The sequence below is a fragment of the Lepisosteus platostomus genome, chromosome 13, assembly GCF_059453375.1.
Source record: "Lepisosteus platostomus isolate fLepPlt1 chromosome 13, fLepPlt1.hap1, whole genome shotgun sequence".
Lineage (NCBI taxonomy): Eukaryota > Metazoa > Chordata > Actinopteri > Semionotiformes > Lepisosteidae > Lepisosteus > Lepisosteus platostomus.
This window is the reverse complement of record NC_142623.1, coordinates 12727765-12739066: the sequence shown is the minus strand read 5'-3', so window position 1 is coordinate 12739066 and position 11302 is coordinate 12727765.

Below are 11302 nucleotides of genomic sequence, written 5' to 3'. Positions count from 1 at the left end.
ATAAAAAAACAAACATTCCTGGAATTAACAATGACAATGAATGCATACATCTGTAGATTTCTTTTTGCTAATCTAATCCCTGTTGAATTGTAGTTTTTAACACAAAAAGTATAAAATCAGTCAATAAAACGTCAGCACATTTGTGGACCCAAGATTCCATTATTCCATAATTCTTATCACCCATATTGTGCTTTGCATAAAAACATTTTGAGGAATTTTACTGTATATACACCACTAAAATGTACCACCCACCTGGGTGACACACAGCAGCCAAACAATACTATGTATGGCCAAGAAGTAAGGACCTTGTTTATCATCATCCTAAGGACAGCACCTTTAGGAATTTAGTATCTACAGTTACCCTACTGGAAATTCTGTCCCAGTAGTGTGAAACCAGTTTTACTGGTCCAAAACTGCTCCTCTACTGGTTTTCCTAAGAGGTTGTAAAGTTAATCACAACTCAAACCACATTCAGTTTCACTTACCTTCGAGATCTGGTGAGATCGGACTGCAGGGCTGTAATACTACTGTATATGTAAGATGTGTAGTCATTTGAGAGGCTTTTGAATGATGAGATCTATATAAATTGTTTAATATCATTATCATTATCACAGTTGTGAGTATATTCCAAGGCCCTTATTAATTTTCTGTATCTCAGATTGAACTTTTGCTTCAACTTGTACTTTTTTAACAGACTCAGCTTTAAGGAATTTTTCATCTTTCTAGATATTTTGATGGCTTTTGTAGCAGCTTCATTACTTCTTGTGTCTCAAATCATTTAGGTTCTTGACAGAAATGAGCAATGCTCAAAGGGGTATGCGACTAATTTTTCAGTTATGTTTCTATTACTTTTTCAGGATCTCTGACTCCTGCCATTGCTTCTTAATGACCATCCCTAGGACTTGGTTTGAACATATTCTGCTGAGTTGGCTATTTTGCATCCTGTCAGATGGCTTAAGTCAAATGACTTAGCTGGCTGAGGTCTCAGTTGTTGAAAGAGGCAAATGTGAATCCAAGAGACACCAACTGCCTCGTCAAATCTCATTATACTGAGTTTTATATACTGTAACAAACTCAATGTATCTCACAAGAAAGCAAAATTCTGCTGTATAACAACACATACAAGTAAAAAATATTCTCGTGAACCTTAACAACTACATTGCTTCTTAATTTGTAAACGCAGCTGTTGCAATGTCAGGTTCACCTCAAAACCCCAGATAAATAAATAAGACCAAAAAGTTTTTTTTTAAAACAAAATAAATACATTTGGGGTAGAAGCAAAAATACTTCAATGACCTCATTTAATGCAGCTTTTTATTTAAGCAGATTTGCTTTAATAACCTGATTATAAAGATTTGTGATAAATGGCTCATTAAAAGTCTATCAAAGTGTTTTATTATTTTGGAAGCAGGCCGGTCTCTAATGGGACATTAATGTTATCTGTTACAACATTAACGGGTGTGCAAAGCTATCTGTCATTAACTGTGCACAGCCCTATACATGCCCAGTGCTTGTTTCCATTGGCTGATAACTAATTCTGATAAAGCTACATGATGTACACCCTTGTACTCTGAGATAAACAGCTTGAGGGAAAAGTGCTGATGCCTAGGAAATTCCTGCTATAATATGTCCCAGGAGCCTGTTAATAAATGTGACATCCAGACAGAAATACAAATACAGAAAAACGAGAGCATTAGCAATGTGCTCTACTCTCAGCAAAAAGAGTCAAAGGACAGTAAATTAAAGTGTATTAAAGCCCATTAAACATCTCTAGGTTTTGTTTGATTCTTTGAATATTATTGCAAAAGTAAAACATGTGTTTTAATATATGTAAGATATCAGACTCAAATGAATTCTACAATTGTTTTTCCTTAAGCAAATAACAGAAATAACAGTATGAAGATGTAGTATGGTGTAACATAATAGTAAATTAGTACTGTAATTCTACTCTTTTGGCATGTTATTATGGTTTTACTGTGTCATTGTGGCCCATGATGAGAATATGTTTTCACATGGCCAGTGTAAAGGGGGGCCATATGAGGGACAGTACAGTCACTGTCACCTAAAACATCTGCTGTGATAAATTATAACAGACCACATTGTTGGTATAGTAAACCTGTAAATGCACGTTACTGTACTGAGTGCAATACAGTACTGAGAAATAAATTAACAGCACAGATGCTTGAGTACAGGTGAAGATAATGCTGGAGAAACACCCTACTGCAGCACCTAATAGATGCATGTTTTTGTATTGTAAAAATGCAAACTTTGTACATCATGGCACCAACAGTACAATACCTGTATAAACACAGACACATTGGAATTGGATGATAAACAGTCCATCTGTCTGTCCATAAAACTGCTCCAGTCTCAAACTCTGTAAATGATATATTGTGCAGCATGGCTCCCTTCTTTCTGGTATCTTCTTCTGCCCAAAACAGAGGTCATTGTATGTTACCAAAAGGATAACCAACCAGTGAGGAACCCTCAGAAGAGTTACAACTGTTGACATCATAACCCAATCTCCAATTGTGACTTCTTGCTTTAAATGATACTGAACATCTCATTTTCTTGCTTGTTTGCTCTTATTTTCTCTTTACATTAAACCTGGCTATCACACATTACCATCCACGTAACTACTGTACAAGTAGTCTGAGTCAGTAGTTCAACTTTATTAAAGATGCCAGGCCAAGAGAAAGAGAGTCTTTACATAAAAACATCTGCCCAGGATTCTTGATGCAAAAGTTGTGGATGAAGATATGTGTTTCACAAAACAGTTATTACTACTCAATTAAATTAAGAGAGTTGGAGATGACTGCCCAGAGAGAAATGGAGCTGGTCTGGCATAGGAACGTTCTAAATGAATACCTGTTGCCTCCTGAACTTGTGCCAGCCAGAAGATACTGGAACCTGCTTATCACAGTCTATCGGTGTGACTTTCACCTGAACCACATTGGATCCCACACTGCTTGTATGTTATATTATTGGAACTGGGCTAGTGCTCCTGGATGGGGCAGTGGTGCACTGAGGCTTGTTAAGATGTTGCTGGAGAGTTATGTGTCAGGCCAGATGGTTTCATGCTCTATGACAGTATTGGCCTGGAGCATGAGGTTCCAGAGATGATATCAGCATAAGAATGTAGACACAGCCTTGTTCTCTTCATGCACCATTGTTCAAGCATTCAACTGTAAAATAACTAGTCTATCATAATGAAAAAACTGACCTGTTGGGCAGAGTTCTGTGACACACATCAGCTGATGGGGCTATAGAGCTACTGTATTTGTGTATTCAATAGAGAAACCTGAGGAATAACACATTTCAAATTTGCTGCCTCATTCATGAATTCATTTTTCCTTTGTCAATAAATATCATGGTTAGAGCAATTTTATTAATTTCTACGTTCAACTAATGAATCCCTAACTTTCAATCTTTTTTTAGAAATCAGAGAGCCACAGGTGGATTATGGTCAGGAGTTTGGTGTTGCTCTTTTCACTTTTTTTCATTAAGAAAGCAATAGCATTTCTTGATTACTGCATTCATTACATGTATCCATAATATGTCCTCAATTTATTTTCCAATAAACAGCAGTCCTACTATGAAAATAAGATGTTGAAAAAACATTGATATCCAAGGGCAACATTCAGTCAATATTTGAAATAAAGCATTAGTACAAGAGCCACAATTGTCAGGGCTGAGTAATGAGGTGGAGCGTTTCTCTCTGAAAGGACAATTAAAAGGTTTGAAGAAGCTAGAGATGGAAACTATTGTCAGTGTGCAGGCAATAAAGGAATAAGTATAGGTAAATTACACACCAAAAAGTGAAAAGAATTGGTAAAATGCACAGCATTTTAGCTATAGGTGTAACAAAAGAGGGGGGAAGGTGGAGGATGAGTAAACAGGGAACAGAAAATGAGAATGGCTGGATGTTTAGCTAAAGGTACAGGGAGACAAGCACCAAGGGCTGCAGGGGACGCATAAGGAATTTGTGAACTCAGTCTAATGACAATTTGGCATTTATCTTTCTTTCATAAGAAAATAAAAGTTACCAATGAGAGGAGGCTATTTGACTCATCTTGCCCATCCAGCCATTTTCTGAAAGAAGTCATTGTATTGTCTTCAATAACATGGCTTGGTAGCTTGTTCCAGGCTTGAAGATCTCTTTAACGTCTTTGATTCCGTCTGAAAGAGCACAAGTACTTGGGTTAAGGTCTTTAAAGACTGCGCAAGATTGCTTCTGTGCACCAACACTAGGAGAGATTTTAAGTGTTGGTCTTTCACAATCTACTATGCAGAGAAACCTTAAGCGCTTAAAAGAAAAAAAACAAGAATTACATGTCATTTCATTGTCAGTTTAATAACAAGGCATGGATGTTGATGCATCCATGCCTTGGCATCTGGGATTGGTTTAATAATTGCTTTGTTCTGAAAGATAAAAATATCTGCAATCAAAGAACCTTGCCTTCAAGGCTCTTGATCCTGTGTACTCTTGACCCTAGATAATGCCCCTGTCCGTTGCAGAAGCACATTAGAGCATTCACACATGCTAACACTGAAATTCTGTTTATGCCTGCCAACACAAAGTCATCTATCTCTGTGATCAGAGGTTATTGAAAGAAACACAATGCTTAGAAGAGGATTGGAGAATTTGGTTGCTCATTATCAGCAGCATTTAAGCAATATCAGGAGAGCAGCTAAGCAGGAAATGCCGAAAAGCTTCCATTTTCCGAAAGAGAATCAGATCCCCATCCTTCTACTGGCTCCGACATTACCAGATCTGAACTCCAACTATCTGCAACTTTATTCTAGAAAAACAAAAAAGAAAATGAAAACAAAAGAATTTATATGACGAAGGAGGAATAATCAAATAAGAAGGCGCAAGAGAGTGAGTTTGGTTGCATGTGGGAAGGGGGTGAGGCTATTGCTGTCTCTCCATCCACAACTCCCACCTCCACCAAGTTGCAGCCTACATCTTCTTTTTTTTTCAGACATTGTATGAGAGACATCTCCAGATGTATAGTAAGTACAATGCTGTACACTTCATTTACTTTGTCTGTTTTTACCGTACTGCAATACATCTTATTACAGTAAAGTAGTGCTGCATTTATAATAAGAAGAAAAGCTACTGTACATGTAAAAAGTAAAGAAAATGCTCTCTGCTTGGAAAGAAAAACTAACTCTCATAGTAGGTAAACTATAATATTGTAACAGTTTGTACATGCAATCACTTGTATTATACAGCAGGAGGGAATCAATGCTTTTTTAATACCTATTGTATTCCCAATAATTGCTAACACTATTTCTGAAAAGGTTAACAGTTATAACAAAACTATTATTTAATAATATTACCAGGGAGTGATGGGTAGCATAGGTGAGCAGAGCTTTGCAGTACCAGGGCCCTGGGGTGCTATCTGCATGTTCTTCCCATGTTCTGGGTGATCTATTTTCTTCTCACAGTTCAAGAACATGCTAGCAGGTTAATTAGCCTCTGTAAAATTGGCTATGGTGTGATTCTGGAAGTGTGTGAGTGTTTTTGTCTATTTCTGCCGAGCAATAAACCAGCATCCCGTCCATGGTGCATCCCAACCTGTATCCCCTTGTTTGGTGGGATAGGTTCCTGCTCCCTTGTGACATATTGAATGAAGTGGATGGAAAATGGATGGATATCATGAAAGACTGAGTTAGAGTAGCAGAGATGAACTTTTGGGTACCAAATGAAAGTGTATTAAAAACTCAATTCATCATTTAATCAAATTGCAATAGTATAACAAAAAAAAATAATTAATGAGAATGGCTCCATCACTTTTAAACATTATTGTAGGTTTGGACTAATATCTAAGTTGATATTTAATCCATCAAGCTATGACATTTTTAAAGTGAATAGAACAGAATTTCTCTTCTCAATTGATTGTGAATATTGCCAACACATATGAAAAACAGCTAGTTGTTAATTAGTTAAAAATTGCAATTTGAAACAGAAGCATGCTTAATTGATTTATACATGTCTACATTTTAAATTATCTGCATTATTATTGCCACTTGCTGTCTTTTATTCTGGTGTTGTGTTTTAGGTCGTCCAATAATACTGGACAGGCCACAGAGACACTTAGGCAAATTGTGAATGAACATGGGACTGGGTTTGACAGGGAACTTATTACAGCCTAAGAGCTTTAAAAGCCTTTGCCCCCTATAAAGCTGTCTGATAAAGTCTATGGTATTCCCTTTGAAGTGGAGGAAAGCAAACTACATTTCCGAGTAAAATTAATCATTCACATTGAGGTTTAAAGTGTTATCATTTGTAGTTCAATTTATGTGATATATATACAGTACTGCAATGCTTTTTGTGTGCCAGATCACAATCGGCCGCACTCTTTCAGCTGTGTGTTTTCTGTTTTCTCTTTCCATAGAACAATGAAGGCATCAATTGTAACACAATAATAACAAAGTGTTTTGAAGCTGTTTACCTGGTTTGAAACAAAATTTGGATAAAGAGTAGTCAAAGTGAATCTTTGAGTGCAGACAACCATTGCTTATGCATATCCTGTACAGTAGGTTAAGAATAGTTAATTTTATATATAACTTTATATGTGTTGTATTGTCAAAAATTACAGTAAACAAGCATCATATTTAACTTCTAAAAAATGTTTCTGCCTTTTCCTGGAATCGACCTGGCTGACCTCCCACAAAGGAAATAGGACAGCAATCCAGATCCATGTCTGAGAACTGATTTCCTGGAAGAATATGTTAAGGGTTATTTTCCACAGATAATGCAATTGCTTTCATTTAAAGTTCTCCTTTGGGAGATGTAAATTACACAGGGGGTTTTAAATAGGTTGTATTTATTAACGCATAAGCTTTGTAATTTTTCATTTGTTGTTCTGAGGGGTAGCTCTGTATGACACACATCCTCATAATGTTAAAGGATTTTTGAACGTTGATTTTTGAATCTTTTTGACTGTACAGCCCATCTGCCCCCACCTATCGTGTCACCCACACTTTTAAAGTTCAGTACATTTCCTACCCATATAATCAGATTTGACAGACCTGTGCAATTTATACAGTGTACACTGCAGTGATTTGCAATTATGAACATTTACACAAATGTTAAGAAACTTAAAGGGATGTTATAGTATGTTACACAGGACTTGTAAAGCAGACCTCATTTCTATCAAATTGACACAGCTGTGAAATAGCTAAAGCAGAACTTGTGATACCGTGATCCTGTGTAAATTGAAAATGTCACATCCTGTTTGCTAGTGCAACACAGACTGATTGATGAGTAAGTAGGTCAGTAGGAAGACAAACATAAAAGTTTGTGGTAAGAGGAGATTTTATAACTGATCCTATAACAGAAGTGTCTAAAATGATTCAAGATATGTAAAAAGATTAACAGATGTGTGTGAAGTCAATTAATTTCCCTCAATTAGTTGGGAAAAAACTTGCTATTTAAGTATCATGAGAAAATGCCTGTTTTGTTTGTATAAATAGGCTTTAAATTGGCTTTACACTATTTGGCAAGAAATTGCCCTCATATCTTTCTATAATTTTAAAATTCATGTAGTGTAATTTAGAAGAAATGTAGCATCTTAACAGACATTATCCTTACATACTGGGTGATACATTTCGTTGAAATGTTGCATAATACTCATGAGGCCATAAACATAATACTAATTTAGAGCCCCTTTAGTGGCATGAAAATAATTTACAATTGTTTAATGAAGGCTATAAAATGGCAAATTATTACAACAATGATTATATGTCTGCTTAATTTCCCTAGAATGTGATTTGATTTCTTTTCTATGTTAAACAGTATGAGAACAAGCAATGTTCCTCTCTTTGTGGGATGGAATATGATGCTCTTTGAGTTTAAGGGAATTGGATAAGAAAAATCCTCTTAACACATTGGAGTCAATCTATTTGTAAAGGGGGAAATTGTTATATCTAGTACTAACGGTACATTGTGTACAACTCGCCTGGATAACGCACTCTGCACTGAACTAGTTAAATTTCATTTTGCATGCAGCCAACATTACTTGCAGATCTGAGTGTGGATCATTTAGTTTTGGCAACAGATGTCAGCTTCATTGGTCCACTACATTGCATGATTGTGTAGTCAACAGGGTTCCAAACTACAGAGAGAAAACTCATCAAAAGATCATTAAGTCTCTCCAATCATTTAATTTTGTCAGTGCTCAGACCTTCTACAAAACTGGCCTAATGTGCTGTTGGTAACCAAGATCTCACATCCCAGCTGTGCACGTTGAACCCACAACCTCACTGATGCAGCTTCCAAATTTTATTTTGCTATTCAAAACTACTGTATGTCAGAGTTTTCATTACACATTACTCAAACCCCAACAAGAAACAACTTAGTGTGTCTGAAAAAGCACACCTAAAACATGAAGTTGGATTACAAAAAAAACATGAATAGCTCTCTGGGGGATGTGACATGCCAAAAAATTAATTTGGAAAAAATTAGGAAAAACTGAGCCAGTCTCATTTATTCTGTGCATTTTAGTGACTGTCAATTCAGATTATTAAATCATATTGTCTTATGATGATTTTTTAGGTAATGATGCATTTCAGGAATAAATGAAAATTACCCATGAGAGCATCAAAAAATCATGAACAAGCCACAGTGCTCCTTCACATTTGGATCATAGGAGCTCCAGCCTTGGCACTTTCATGCAGCTGTTGTTAGATAAAAAATATTTTAGACATTCCTGTTAATCACAAATTATTTTATATACTTTACTGTATCCCCCCGATTTTTTCACATGGAAAATCAGGATGCACACACCTGTAGAGCAGTGAGTTTTTTCTTTGTATTAGTTAATTTGGGAATGAATGCCAAGGGTTAAACTGAATATTTTCATTTTGTAATCATTATGGTCTTAGTGTTACAACTACTTTTCTGTATGATAAATATTGCTTGCAGACCCAGATGTTCTCATTGTTTCTTTCTGATAACGTTGCTTTTTAAATTTGACATGTGATGTATTTTTTTCTATAGCAACAACCTTTGGAGTTAAAATCGTAGGATAGAAGAAAAATATGTTTTGAAAATATCCTCTACAGAGTATCTGATTACTGGCTAGCCAATCCTGGGACATGATAAGATACGACTAATTTAGGTAGAGAGCCTTTCTTTGTCTATTCAGATAGGACAGAAACTTGCTTTTGTGAGAACAAAGGCTTCTGTAAAATAAAGTGTTGTAACTAATGGTGCAGTTCAGCTTTTCTTAGGAAAAAGAGGAATTTTTCCCTAATACACCGGAAAATCTTTGACCTTTCGATACATTCCAAGCACTGCTGAGACATACAGTACATGAGGTTAAGAACTGACTGGAAAGAGGCAAGGCCTTCACTGACATCACTGCAAGCAGACCTACAGGCTGGCCGGAAGAAGTCTTTTTCATATAGTAAATAGCCTCTTCAACATCAGCATTTCCCATTTTGTATTTGTAAATTGTTTTGTTGCTTTCATGTGATACTTTGCACCTGCAGTCATTAAGCATCATCTGCCTTGACCATTTTTGAATTTTGTCGAAATCTTTTTCATTTTTCTTTCCTGCTTCTGTAGTGTTTGCTAATCCTCCAATTTTGGTATCTGCAAACATGACTAGTTTACTAACTACTGTATAAGAGGGTGCAGAACATTAAAATAAATTAAGAATAGTACTACTAGCTCATGTTAGCAGTTCTCCACTAATTAAATCACCACAATTTGAACATTCTGTCCATTAACCACTCCTTATTTCAAGCAACACATTTCACTGAATGCCTACCACCAGTAATGTGGGCCACCTATGAAACCTGTAATGTAAGAATTAATCCTTTATAAGGAACTTTATGAAAAGCCCTCTGAAATTCTTATCTGCTTTATCCATTTGTTGTTTCGCTTGTTTAAAGAACTTTAACAAGTTTCAGTACGTTACCAAGCCTAACTTTTCTAAATCCTCTACTAAATGCTCTAGCTAATTTCTAATAACAGCGTTCATAACCTTAGATGTAATCAAAGTCAGATTTATTATTCTTGAATTAATTGGCTCTGGTCTTGAGAGGAGATTAAGAGAACGTTAACAGCAGAGCACAGACAGCATGTTGCTCTGTGCAAACTGATTACAGTTTCTCTGTTGCTCTGCCTTTGTCCACTTGTCTGCCCACTCTCTTCATTTGCAGGCAGAAGATATGACATGACTGACACAGACAAACAGTGACTCCTAATATCCAATCAATCACCCATTATCAGAGTGCAGCTTCCCTGGAAAGGTTATGAGACTGCTATAAGTGGAGAATATGTTTCTAACATCACTTACTCGCATTGGAATTGTCCTTTTTTAAACTTGTTGATTCTAGAGAAATATAAAAAGCTAAACGTACGTCCCTTATGCTGCAAACCTGTACTGGCTACCAGTAGCTTACAGGATAATCTTTCAAATTCTCTTGTTTACGAACCAGGCTCTTCTTGGGTTATCTCCTGTGTACCTTCAAGAGTTCTCATTCTGGGCTCCTCAACATTCCCAGGACTTCACATTGTATATATGTGGACCAAGCCCCTCCTTGTTTGGAATACTGGTCCCCTCAAAGAAGGTCCAAATCTAATGCAAACCCAAAGACAAATATTAATTTACTTGTCATGAACTAAGCTTTATCAAACGTGATTCTGATAAACGTTTTAGTTTCCCATTGTTTAGTTACAACGCAAATATTGAAATTCTTATTCCAAGTATTCTTGCAGAATTTAATTTCATGCTGAAGATGGAGCTGGACTTTGTTTATCACTGCTGTCCAGGATTCTCCCAAACTCCTTCAGCTGGTTGGCTCTGTGACAGGGAACCTTTCATAGACTGGTGCTGAAGTCAGTTCCTCTGAGAAGTTAGCATTTTGCTGAACTTCACTTTTAGAAGTGAACGTGCTGCAAACAAGATGGATGGGGAGACCTTGGCACATCTCGGGCATTAGAGCAATTACTGAATATGCTCTGATATTCATTTTGTTAACTAAGCAAAATTCACAGTTGGTTTGTGAGACACATTATTTTGTCTGTTGGGTAGGATTCTGTTTATGCATGGACTCTCTCCCACCCTGGCTTCTTGAGCTAAGGTTAAAGTCCTGACTCGGACAGAAATGATTGTGTCACGCATAGTGATCCCAAAATGCAGGAACTCTTGTGACCCCAATATGCAGGTTCTTTGAATTTTACATGTAGCTTTTGTAGCTGACAATGCCATCCAGGAATTTAAGGTGCTAGGTCACTGCAATAGGTTCTTTATGTTTTCCAGTGTCACTAGTGCACCCACAG